General features: G+C 47.3%; 8 non-coding genes across 8 annotated transcripts; all 8 read right to left on the reverse strand.

Moving 5' to 3' along the window:
* Window positions 1–929: 929 nt before the first annotated feature.
* Trnak-cuu (transfer RNA lysine (anticodon CUU)) lies at window positions 930–1002 on the reverse strand. Its single transcript has one exon. It is a non-coding gene; the product is annotated as a tRNA-Lys (tRNA).
* A 1432-nt stretch (window positions 1003–2434) lies between these two features.
* Window positions 2435–2507, reverse strand: Trnan-auu (transfer RNA asparagine (anticodon AUU)). Its single transcript has one exon. It is a non-coding gene; the product is annotated as a tRNA-Asn (tRNA).
* A 1526-nt stretch (window positions 2508–4033) lies between these two features.
* On the reverse strand, window positions 4034–4106 carry Trnak-cuu (transfer RNA lysine (anticodon CUU)). Its single transcript has one exon. It is a non-coding gene; the product is annotated as a tRNA-Lys (tRNA).
* Window positions 4107–5543: 1437 nt separating this feature from the next.
* On the reverse strand, window positions 5544–5616 carry Trnak-cuu (transfer RNA lysine (anticodon CUU)). Its single transcript has one exon. It is a non-coding gene; the product is annotated as a tRNA-Lys (tRNA).
* A 1448-nt stretch (window positions 5617–7064) lies between these two features.
* On the reverse strand, window positions 7065–7137 carry Trnak-cuu (transfer RNA lysine (anticodon CUU)). The gene has a single exon. It is a non-coding gene; the product is annotated as a tRNA-Lys (tRNA).
* A 1454-nt stretch (window positions 7138–8591) lies between these two features.
* Window positions 8592–8664, reverse strand: Trnak-cuu (transfer RNA lysine (anticodon CUU)). Its single transcript has one exon. It is a non-coding gene; the product is annotated as a tRNA-Lys (tRNA).
* A 1475-nt stretch (window positions 8665–10139) lies between these two features.
* Window positions 10140–10212, reverse strand: Trnak-cuu (transfer RNA lysine (anticodon CUU)). The gene has a single exon. It is a non-coding gene; the product is annotated as a tRNA-Lys (tRNA).
* A 1437-nt stretch (window positions 10213–11649) lies between these two features.
* Window positions 11650–11722, reverse strand: Trnak-cuu (transfer RNA lysine (anticodon CUU)). The gene has a single exon. It is a non-coding gene; the product is annotated as a tRNA-Lys (tRNA).
* Between the last annotated feature and the right edge of the window lie 1237 nt (window positions 11723–12959).

Raw genomic sequence — 12959 nt, forward strand, 5'->3', positions numbered from 1 at the left:
AACTTGTATATGACTCATCTCGAAACGCTCACACCCTTGATAATTTGTGTTTTCGTTCTACACAGCCGCTGCCCTTGCTCTTTCCCACCCATTCGTTACATTCAACCTCTTACGTGACCGACCAAATATAGACTGGGAAACAAGACCACACACTTTGTGCATACGGAATCGAAGGCAGGGCGTGCCTCGCCGCATTTGCCACAATGGCCATTTGCTACTTCTGCAGAAGCGGCGGCGGCGACGACGACGACGACGACGACGACGACGACGACGACGACGACGACGACGACGACGACCGCGAGAGGCTCTGACATATGTGAGAAATACATCTATAAAATGTAATTCAGACTGCCTCGTCCCACCTTATGCTGAACCGCTTTGGCGAAGTCTTTATCTGCGCCATTCGCCTTAATCACATCTGAGAGTAATTCTTAATAAAAGGCATGTCGCTAATTGTTCGTCATCACAGATACTGTTTGCTATACGGCCACGACGCGCAACTGATTTCCAAAATTCGACTTCTTCCTTTGAGGATGGAACTCACGACCCTTGGTTTACTAGTCCAGTGCTCTACCACTGAGCTAAAGAGGCGCGGCCTAGCGGTACCTTTGTGTACTTCGTCCTTACGGTCGTCTGGATCATCAGACTTCAGCTGGCAACACTTCATATTACCGACTAATATTTGCAGCTATGGCGACCCATTACTGCTTGGCTACACATCTGACACGTAACCGATGTCCTCTCCAAACAACAACACTTGCATTTCAGAACATGTCTTTCACACATGTCTACAAAATCACCTTCACCTTCAAATACAGTTTCCTTGCGACTGACAGAGACGTAGGCAAAGTTTAAAGTTGCTATTTCCATTACATCACGTTAATCAGAAAAACGGTAATTTACATCTGCAGCGGAACAAAATTCCGTTTCGCCCAGCGTGGGGCTCCAACCCACGACCCTGAGAGTAAGAGTCTCATGCTCTACCGACTGAGCTGGCCGGGCTGCTTCGGTGAATACTTGCCGGGCAGCACGTCACACAGTACTCGTTTGGGTTGGGTGGTCCCATACAGAATCTCTCCATGCTGCCTAATGTTTTCCTAACGTCACACTCGTCACGTACTTCACTTTTATTTCATAATCATTTCTGAGAGGTAAGGAATTGCATGACAACCTGCAGAGCTAGTGGCGTCAAAATTAACACTCATACTTGATGTGACTCAAAAGGCGAACGTGTTACTTTCCGACGTTGTTTTAGATGTGCAAGTGCCAGTGGAAACTCGCGGTGACGGCACTCTGCCGACCATTTCGCTAGTTAACACACCGGTCTTGTAGTGTGTGTTTCAAGCTCAAGAGCATCTCCAAGCAGAAAATGGTCAACAGCAACATTCAGACGGTTTCGTACTGCTCAAATGCTACATTAAAACGGTATGTTTCTTTTTCAGAACTGATAAAACACGAGCGTGACAGCATTCGAACCTGTAATCTTCATATCCGAAGTCCGACGCCTTATCCATTAGGCCACACAGTCACTGACGACCAAGTGCAACTTTTATATGACTCATCTCGAAACGCTCACACCCCTGATAATTTGTGTTTTCGTTGTACACAGCCGCTGCCCTTGCTCTTTCCCACCCATTCGTTACATTCAACCTCTTACGTGACCGACCAAATATAGACTGGGAAACAAGACCACACACTTTGTGCATAGGGGATCGAAGGCAGGGCGTGCCTCGCCGCATTTGCCACGATGGCCATTTGCTACTTCTGCAGAAGCGGCGGCGGCGACGACGACGACGACGACCGCGAGAGGCTCTGACATATGTGAGAAATACATCTATAAAATGTAATTCAGACTGCCTCGTCCCACCTTATGCTGAACCGCTTTGGCAAAGGCTTTATCTGCGCCATTCGCCTTAATCACATCTGAGAGTAATTCTTAATAAAAGGCATGTCGCTAATTGTTCGTCATCACAGATACTGTTTGCTATACGGCCACGACGCGCAACTGATTTCCAAAATTCGACTTCTTCCTTTGAGGATGGAACTCACGACTCTTGGTTTACTAGTCCAGTGCTCTACAACTGAGCTAAAGAGGCGCGGCCTAGCGGTACTTTTGCGTACTTCGTCCTTACGGTCGTCTGGATCATCAGACTTCAGCTGACAACACTTCATATTACCGACTCATATTTGGAGCTATGGCGACCCATTACTGCTTGGCTACACATCTGACACGTAACCGATGTTCCCTCCAAACAACAACACTTGCATTTTAGAACATGTCTTTCACACATGTCTACAAAATCACCTTCACCTTCAAATACAGTTTCCTTGCGACTGACAGAGACGTAGGCAAAGTTTAAAGTTGCTATTTCCATTACATCACGTTAATCAGAAAAACGGTAATTTACATCTGCAGCAGAACAAAATTCCGTTTCGCCCAGCGTGGGGCTGCAACCCACGACCCTGAGATTAATAGTCTCATGCTCTACCGACTGAGCTGGCCGGGCTGCTTCGGTGAATACTTGCCGGGCAGCACGTCACACAGTACTCGTTTGGGTTGGGTGGTCCCATACAGAATCTCTCCATGCTGCCTAATGTTTTCCTAACGTCACATTCGTCACGTACTTCACTTTTATTTCATAATCATTTCTGAGAGGTAAGGAATTGCATGACAACCTGCAGAGCTAGTGGCGTCAAAATTAACACTCATACTTGATGTGACTCAAAAGGCGAACGAGTTACTTTCCCACGTTGTTTTAGATGTGCAAGTGCCAGTGGAAACTCGCGGTGACGGCACTCTGCCGACCATTTCGCTAGTTAACACCGGTCTTGTAGTGTGTGTTTCAAGCTCAAGAGCATCTCCAAGCAGAAAATGGTCAACTGCAACATTCAGACGGTTTCGTACTGCTCAAATGCTACATTAAAACGGTATGTTTCTTTTTCAGAACTGATAAAACACGAGCGTGACAGCATTCGAACCTGTAACCTTCAGATCCGAAGTCCGACGCCTTATCCATTAGGCCACACAGTCACTGACGACCAAGTGCAACTTGTATATGACTCATCTCGAAACGCTCAGACCCCTGATAATTTGTGTTTTCGTTGTACACAGCCGCTGCCCTTGCTCTTTCCCACCCATTCGTTACATTCAACCTCTTACGTGACCGACCAAATATAGACTGGGAAACAAGACCACACACTTTGTGCATAGGGGATCGAAGGCAGGGCGTGCCTCGCCGCATTTGCCACGATGGCCATTTGCTACTTCTGCAGAAGCGGCGGCGGCGGCGACGGCGACGACGACGACGACGACGACGACGACGACGACGACGACGACGACGACGACGACGACGACGACGACAACGACAACGACGACGACGACGACGACGACGACGACGACCGCGAGAGGCTCTGACATATGTGAGAAATACATCTATAAAATGTAATTCAACCTGCCTCGTCCCACCATATGCTGAACCGCTTTGGCAAAGGCTTTATCTGCGCCATTCGCCTTAATCACATCTGAGAGTAATTCTTAATAAAAGGCATGTCGCTAATTGTTCGTCATCACAGATACTGTTTGCTATACGGCCATGACGCGCAAGTGATTTCCAAAATTCGACTTCTTCCTTTGAGGATGGAACTCACGACCCTTGGTTTACTAGTCCAGTGCTCTACCACTGAGCTAAAGAGGCGCGGCCTAGCGGTACATTTGCGTACTTCGTCCTTACGGTCGTCTGGATCATCAGACTTCAGCTGACAACACTTCATATTACCGACTAATATTTGCAGCTATGGCGACCCTTTACTGCTTGGCTACACATCTGACACGTAACCGATGTCCTCTCCAAACAACAACACTTGCATTTCAGAACATGTCTTTCACACATGTCTACAAAATCACCTTCACCTTCAAATACAGTTTCCTTGCGACTGACAGAGACGTAGGCAAAGTTTAAAGTTGCTATTTCCATTACATCACGTTAATCAGAAAAACGGTAATTTACATCTGCAGCGGAACAAAATTCCGTTTCGCCCAGTTTGGGGCTCCAACCCACGACCCTGAGATTAAGAGTCTCATGCTCTACCGACTGAGCTGGCCGGGCTGCTTCGGTGAATACTTGCCGGGCAGCACGTCACACAGTACTCGTTTGGGTTGGGTGGTCCCATACAGAATCTCTCCATGCTGCCTAATGTTTTCCTAACGTCACACTCGTCACGTACTTCACTTTTATTTCATAATCATTTCTGAGAGGTAAGGAATTGCATGACAACCTGCAGAGATAGTGGCGTCAAAATTAACACTCATACTTGATGTGACTCAAAAGGCGAACGAGTTACTTTCTGACGTTGTTTTAGATGTGCAAGTGCCAGTGGAAACTCGCGGTGACGGCACTCTGCCGACCATTTCGCTAGTTAACACCGGTCTTGTAGTGTGTGTTTCAAGCTCAAGAGCATCTCCAAGCAGAAAATGGTCAACAGCAACATTCAGACGGTTTCGTACTGCTCAAATGCTACATTAAAACGGTATGTTTCTTTTTCAGAACTGATAAAACACGAGCGTGACAGCATTCGAACCTGTAATCTTCAGATCCGAAGTCCGACGCCTTATCCATTAGGCCACACAGTCACTGACGACCAAGTGCAACTTGTATATGACTCATCTCGAAACGCTCACACCCCTGAAAAATTTGTGTTTTCGTTCTACACAGCCGCTGCTATTGCTCTTTCCCACCCATTCGTTACATTCAACCTCTTACGTGACCGACCAAATATAGACTGGGAAACAAGACCACACACTTTGTGCATACGGAATCGAAGCCAGGGCGTGCCTCGCCGCATTTGCCACGATGGCCATTTGCTACTTCTGCAGAAGCGGCGGCGGCGTCGACGACGACGACGACGACGACGACGACGACGACGACGACCGCGAGAGGCTCTGACATATGTGAGAAATACATCTATATAATGTAATTCAGACTGCCTCGTCCCACCTTATGGTGAACCGCTTTGGCAAAGCTTTATCTGCGCCATTCGCCTTAATCACATCTGAGAGTAATTCTTAATAAAACGCATGTCGCTAATTGTTCGTCATCACAGATACTGTTTGCTATACGGCCACGACGCGCAACTGACTTCCTTTGAGGATGGAACTCACGACCCTTGGTTTACTAGTCCAGTGCTCTACCACTGAGCTAAAGAGGCGCGGCCTAGCGGTACTTTTGCGTACTTCGTCCTTACGGTCGTCTGGATCATCAGACTTCAGCTGACAACACTTCATATTACCGACTAATATTTGCAGCTATGGCGACCCATTACTGCTTGGCTACACATCTGACACGTAACCGATGTCCTCTCCAAACAACAACACTTGCATTTCAGAACATGTCTTTCACACATGTCTACAAAATCACCTTCTCCTTTAAATACACTTTCCTTGCGACTGACAGAGACGAAGGCAAAGTTTAAAGTTGCTATTTCCATTACATCACGTTAATCAGAAAAACGGTAATTTACATCTGCAGCGGAACAAAATTCCGTTTCGCACAGCGTGGGGCTCGAACCCACGACATTGAGATTAAGAGTATCATGCTCTACCGACTGAGCTGGCCGGGCTGCTTCGGTGAATACTTGCCGGGCAGCACGTCACACAGTACTCGTTTGGGTTGGGTGGTCCCATACAGAATCTCTCCATGCTGCCTAATGTTTTCCTAACGTCACACTCGTCACGTACTTCACTTTTATTTCATAATCATTTCTGAGAGGTAAGGAATTGCATGACAACCTGCAGAGCTAGTGGCGTCAAAATTAACACTCATACTTGATGTGACTCAAAAGGCGAACGAGTTACTTTCCGACGTTGTTTTAGATGTGCAAGTGCCAGTGGAAACTCGCGGTGACGGCACTCTGCCGACCATTTCGCTAGTTAACACCGGTCTTGTAGTGTGTGTTTCAAGCTCAAGAGCATCTCCAAGCAGAAAATGGTCAACTGCAACATTCAGACGGTTTCGTACTGCTCAAATGCTACATTAAAACGGTATGTTTCTTTTTCAGAACTGATAAAACACGAGCGTGACAGCATTCGAACCTGTAATCTTCAGATCCGAAGTCCAACGCCTTATCCATTAGGCCACACAGTCACTGACGACCAAGTGCAACTTGTATATGACTCATCTCGAAACGCTCACACCCCTGATAATTTGTGTTTTCGTTCTACACAGCCGCTGCCCTTGCTCTTTCCCACCCATTCGTTACATTCAACCTCTTACGTGACCGACCAAATATAGACTGGGAAACAAGACCACACACTTTGTGCATACGGAATCGAAGGCAGGGCGTGCCTCGGCGCATTTGCCACGATGGCCATTTGCTACTTCTGCAGAAGCGGCGGCAGCGTCGACGACGACGACGACGACGACGACGACGACGACCGCGAGAGGCTCTGACATATGTGAGAAATACATCTATATAATGTAATTCAGACTGCCTCGTCCCACCTTATGGTGAACCGCTTTGGCAAAGGCTTTATCTGCGCCATTCGCCTTAATCACATCTGAGAGTAATTCTTAATAAAAGGCATGTCGCTAATTGTTCGTCATCACAGATACTGTTTGCTATACGGCCACGACGCGCAACTGATTTCCAAAATTCGACTTCTTCCTTTCAGGATGGAACTCACGACCCTTGGTTTACTAGTCCAGTGCTCTACCACTGAGCTAAAGAGGCGCGGCCTAGCGGTACTTTTGCGTACTTCGTCCTTACGGTCGTCTGGATCATCAGACTTCGGCTGACAACACTTCATATTACCGACTAATATTTGCAGCTATGGCGACCCTTTACTGCTTGGCTACACATCTGACACGTAACCGATGTCCTCTCCAAACAACAACACTTGCATTTCAGAACATGTCTTTCACACATGTCTACAAAATCACCTTCACCTTCAAATACAGTTTCCTTGCGACTGACAGAGACGTAGGCAAAGTTTAAAGTTGCTATTTCCATTACATCACGTTAATCAGAAAAACGGTAATTTACATCTGCAGCAGAACATAATTCCGTTTCGCTCAGCGTGGGGCTCCAACCCACGACCCTGAGATTAAGAGTCTCATGCTCTACCGACTGAGCTGGCCGGGCTGCTTCGGTGAATACTTGCCAGGCAGCACGTCACACAGTACTCGTTTGGGTTGGGTGGTCCCATACAGAATCTCTCCATGCTGCCTAATGTTTTCCTAACGTCACACTCGTCACGTACTTCACTTTTATTTCATAATCATTTCTGAGAGGTAAGGAATTGCATGAAACCTGCAGAGCTAGTGGCGTCAAAATTAACACTCATACTTGATGTGACTCAAAAGGCGAACGAGTTACTTTCCGACGTTGTTTTACATGTGCAAGTGCCAGTGGAAACTCGCGGTGACGGCACTCTGCCGACCATTTCGCTAGTTAACACCGGTCTTGTGGTGTGTGTTTCAAGCTCAAGAGCATCTCCAAGCAGAAAATGGTCAACAGCAACATTCAGACGGTTTCGTACAGCTCAAATGCTACATTATAACGGTATGTTTCTTTTTCTGAACTGATAAAACACGAGCGTGACAGTATTCGAACCTGTAATCTTCAGATCCGAAGTCCGACGCCTTATCCATTAGGCCACACAGTCACTGACGACCAAGTGCAACTTGTATATGACTCATCTCGAAACGCTCACACCCCTGATAATTTGTGTTTTCGTTCTACACAGCCGCTGCCCTTGCTCTTTCCCACCCATTCGTTACATTCAACCTCTTACGTGACCGACCAAATATAGACTGGGAAACAAGACCACACACTTTGTGCATACGGAATCGAAGGCAGGGCGTGCCTCGCCGCATTTGCCACGATGGCCATTTGCTACTTCTGCAGAAGCGGCGGCGGCGGCGGCGCCGACGACGACGACGACGACGACGACGACGACGACGACGACGACGACGACGACCGCGAGAGGCTCTGACATATGTGAGAAATACATCTATATAATGTAATTCAGACTGCCTCGTCCCACCTTATGGTGAACCGCTTTGGCAATGGCTTTATCTGCGCCATTCGCCTTAATCACATCTGAGAGTAATTCTTAATAAAAGGCATGTCGCTAATTGTTCGTCATCACAGATACTGTTTGTTATACGGCCACGACGCGCAACTGATTTCCTTTGAGGATGGAACTCACGACCCTTGGTTTACTAGTCCAGTGCTCTACCACTGAGCTAAAGAGGCGCGGCATAGCGGTACTTTTGCGTACTTCGTCCTTACGGTCGTCTGGATCATCAGACTTCAGCTGACAACACTTCATATTACCGACTAATATTTGCAGCTATGGCGACCCATTACTGCTTGGCTACACATCTGACACGTAACCGATGTCCTCTCCAAACAACAACACTTGCATTTCAGAACATGTCTTTCACACATGTCTACAAAATCACCTTCACCTTCAAATACAGTTTCCTTGCGACTGACAGAGACGTAGGCAAAGTTTAAAGTTGCTATTTCCATTACATCACGTTAATCAGAAAAACGGTAATTTACATCTGCAGCAGAACATAATTCCGTTTCGCTCAGCGTGGGGCTCCAACCCACGACCCTGAGATTAAGAGTCTCATGCTCTACCGACTGAGCTGGCCGGGCTGCTTCGGTGAATACTTGCCAGGCAGCACGTCACACAGTACTCGTTTGGGTTGGGTGGTCCCATACAGAATCTCTCCATGCTGCCTAATGTTTTCCTAACGTCACACTCGTCACGTACTTCACTTTTATTTCATAATCATTTCTGAGAGGTAAGGAATTGCATGAAACCTGCAGAGCTAGTGGCGTCAAAATTAACACTCATACTTGATGTGACTCAAAAGGCGAACGAGTTACTTTCCGACGTTGTTTTACATGTGCAAGTGCCAGTGGAAACTCGCGGTGACGGCACTCTGCCGACCATTTCGCTAGTTAACACCGGTCTTGTGGTGTGTGTTTCAAGCTCAAGAGCATCTCCAAGCAGAAAATGGTCAACAGCAACATTCAGACGGTTTCGTACAGCTCAAATGCTACATTATAACGGTATGTTTCTTTTTCTGAACTGATAAAACACGAGCGTGACAGTATTCGAACCTGTAATCTTCAGATCCGAAGTCCGACGCCTTATCCATTAGGCCACACAGTCACTGACGACCAAGTGCAACTTGTATATGACTCATCTCGAAACGCTCACACCCCTGATAATTTGTGTTTTCGTTCTACACAGCCGCTGCCCTTGCTCTTTCCCACCCATTCGTTACATTCAACCTCTTACGTGACCGACCAAATATAGACTGGGAAACAAGACCACACACTTTGTGCATACGGAATCGAAGGCAGGGCGTGCCTCGCCGCATTTGCCACGATGGCCATTTGCTACTTCTGCAGAAGCGGCGGCGGCGGCGGCGCCGACGACGACGACGACGACGACGACGACGACGACGACGACGACGACGACGACGACGACGACGACGACGACGACCGCGAGAGGCTCTGACATATGTGAGAAATACATCTATATAATGTAATTCAGACTGCCTCGTCCCACCTTATGGTGAACCGCTTTGGCAATGGCTTTATCTGCGCCATTCGCCTTAATCACATCTGAGAGTAATTCTTAATAAAAGGCATGTCGCTAATTGTTCGTCATCACAGATACTGTTTGTTATACGGCCACGACGCGCAACTGATTTCCTTTGAGGATGGAACTCACTACCCTTGGTTTACTAGTCCAGTGCTCTACCACTGAGCTAAAGAGGCGCGGCATAGCGGTACTTTTGCGTACTTCGTCCTTACGGTCGTCTGGATCATCAGACTTCAGCTGACAACACTTCATATTACCGACTAATATTTGCAGCTATGGCGACCCTTTACTGCTTGGCTACACATCTGACACGTAACCGATGTCCTCTCCAAACAACAACACTTGCATTTCAGAACATGTCTTTCACACATGTCTACAAAATCACCTTCACCTTCAAATACAGTTTCCTTGCGACTGACAGAGACGTAGGCAAAGTTTAAAGTTGCTATTTCCATTACATCACGTTAATCAGAAAAACGGTAATTTACATCTGCAGCGGAACAAAATTCCGTTTCGCCCAGTTTGGGGCTCCAACCCACGACCCTGAGATTAAGAGTCTCATGCTCTACCGACTGAGCTGGCCGGGCTGCTTCGGTGAATACTTGCCGGGCAGCACGTCACACAGTACTCGTTTGGGTTGGGTGGTCCCATACAGAATCTCTCCATGCTGCCTAATGTTTTCCTAACGTCACACTCGTCACGTACTTCACTTTTATTTCATAATCATTTCTGAGAGGTAAGGAATTGCATGACAACCTGCAGAGATAGTGGCGTCAAAATTAACACTCATACTTGATGTGACTCAAAAGGCGAACGAGTTACTTTCTGACGTTGTTTTAGATGTGCAAGTGCCAGTGGAAACTCGCGGTGACGGCACTCTGCCGACCATTTCGCTAGTTAACACCGGTCTTGTAGTGTGTGTTTCAAGCTCAAGAGCATCTCCAAGCAGAAAATGGTCAACAGCAACATTCAGACGGTTTCGTACTGCTCAAATGCTACATTAAAACGGTATGTTTCTTTTTCAGAACTGATAAAACACGAGCGTGACAGCATTCGAACCTGTAATCTTCAGATCCGAAGTCCGACGCCTTATCCATTAGGCCACACAGTCACTGACGACGAAGTGCAACTTGTATATGACTCATCTCGAAACGCTCACACCCCTGAAAAATTTGTGTTTTCGTTCTACACAGCCGCTGCTATTGCTCTTTCCCACCCATTCGTTACATTCAACCTCTTACGTGACCGACCAAATATAGACTGGGAAACAAGACCACACACTTTGTGCATACGGAATCGAAGCCAGGGCGTGCCTCGCCGCATTTGCCACGATGGCCATTTGCTACTTCTGCAGAAGCGGCGGCGGCGTCGACGACGACGACGACGACGACGACGACGACGACGACGACCGCGAGAGGCTCTGACATATGTGAGAAATACATCTATATAATGTAATTCAGACTGCCTCGTCCCACCTTATGGTGAACCGCTTTGGCAAAGCTTTATCTGCGCCATTCGCCTTAATCACATCTGAGAGTAATTCTTAATAAAACGCATGTCGCTAATTGTTCGTCATCACAGATACTGTTTGCTATACGGCCACGACGCGCAACTGACTTCCTTTGAGGATGGAACTCACGACCCTTGGTTTACTAGTCCAGTGCTCTACCACTGAGCTAAAGAGGCGCGGCCTAGCGGTACTTTTGCGTACTTCGTCCTTACGGTCGTCTGGATCATCAGACTTCAGCTGACAACACTTCATATTACCGACTAATATTTGCAGCTATGGCGACCCATTACTGCTTGGCTACACATCTGACACGTAACCGATGTCCTCTCCAAACAACAACACTTGCATTTCAGAACATGTCTTTCACACATGTCTACAAAATCACCTTCTCCTTTAAATACACTTTCCTTGCGACTGACAGAGACGAAGGCAAAGTTTAAAGTTGCTATTTCCATTACATCACGTTAATCAGAAAAACGGTAATTTACATCTGCAGCGGAACAAAATTCCGTTTCGCACAGCGTGGGGCTCGAACCCACGACATTGAGATTAAGAGTATCATGCTCTACCGACTGAGCTGGCCGGGCTGCTTCGGTGAATACTTGCCGGGCAGCACGTCACACAGTACTCGTTTGGGTTGGGTGGTCCCATACAGAATCTCTCCATGCTGCCTAATGTTTTCCTAACGTCACACTCGTCACGTACTTCACTTTTATTTCATAATCATTTCTGAGAGGTAAGGAATTGCATGACAACCTGCAGAGCTAGTGGCGTCAAAATTAACACTCATACTTGATGTGACTCAAAAGGCGAACGAGTTACTTTCCGACGTTGTTTTAGATGTGCAAGTGCCAGTGGAAACTCGCGGTGACGGCACTCTGCCGACCATTTCGCTAGTTAACACCGGTCTTGTAGTGTGTGTTTCAAGCTCAAGAGCATCTCCAAGCAGAAAATGGTCAACTGCAACATTCAGACGGTTTCGTACTGCTCAAATGCTACATTAAAACGGTATGTTTCTTTTTCAGAACTGATAAAACACGAGCGTGACAGCATTCGAACCTGTAATCTTCAGATCCGAAGTCCAACGCCTTATCCATTAGGCCACACAGTCACTGACGACCAAGTGCAACTTGTATATGACTCATCTCGAAACGCTCACACCCCTGATAATTTGTGTTTTCGTTCTACACAGCCGCTGCCCTTGCTCTTTCCCACCCATTCGTTACATTCAACCTCTTACGTGACCGACCAAATATAGACTGGGAAACAAGACCACACACTTTGTGCATACGGAATCGAAGGCAGGGCGTGCCTCGGCGCATTTGCCACGATGGCCATTTGCTACTTCTGCAGAAGCGGCGGCAGCGTCGACGACGACGACGACGACGACGACGACGACGACCGCGAGAGGCTCTGACATATGTGAGAAATACATCTATATAATGTAATTCAGACTGCCTCGTCCCACCTTATGGTGAACCGCTTTGGCAAAGGCTTTATCTGCGCCATTCGCCTTAATCACATCTGAGAGTAATTCTTAATAAAAGGCATGTCGCTAATTGTTCGTCATCACAGATACTGTTTGCTATACGGCCACGACGCGCAACTGATTTCCAAAATTCGACTTCTTCCTTTCAGGATGGAACTCACGACCCTTGGTTTACTAGTCCAGTGCTCTACCACTGAGCTAAAGAGGCGCGGCCTAGCGGTACTTTTGCGTACTTCGTCCTTACGGTCGTCTGGATCATCAGACTTCGGCTGACAACACTTCATATTACCGACTAATATTTGCAGCTATGGCGACCCTTTACTGCTTGGCTACAC

Source organism: Schistocerca gregaria, chromosome 8 (assembly GCF_023897955.1).
Source record: "Schistocerca gregaria isolate iqSchGreg1 chromosome 8, iqSchGreg1.2, whole genome shotgun sequence".
Taxonomy (NCBI): Eukaryota; Metazoa; Arthropoda; class Insecta; order Orthoptera; family Acrididae; genus Schistocerca; species Schistocerca gregaria.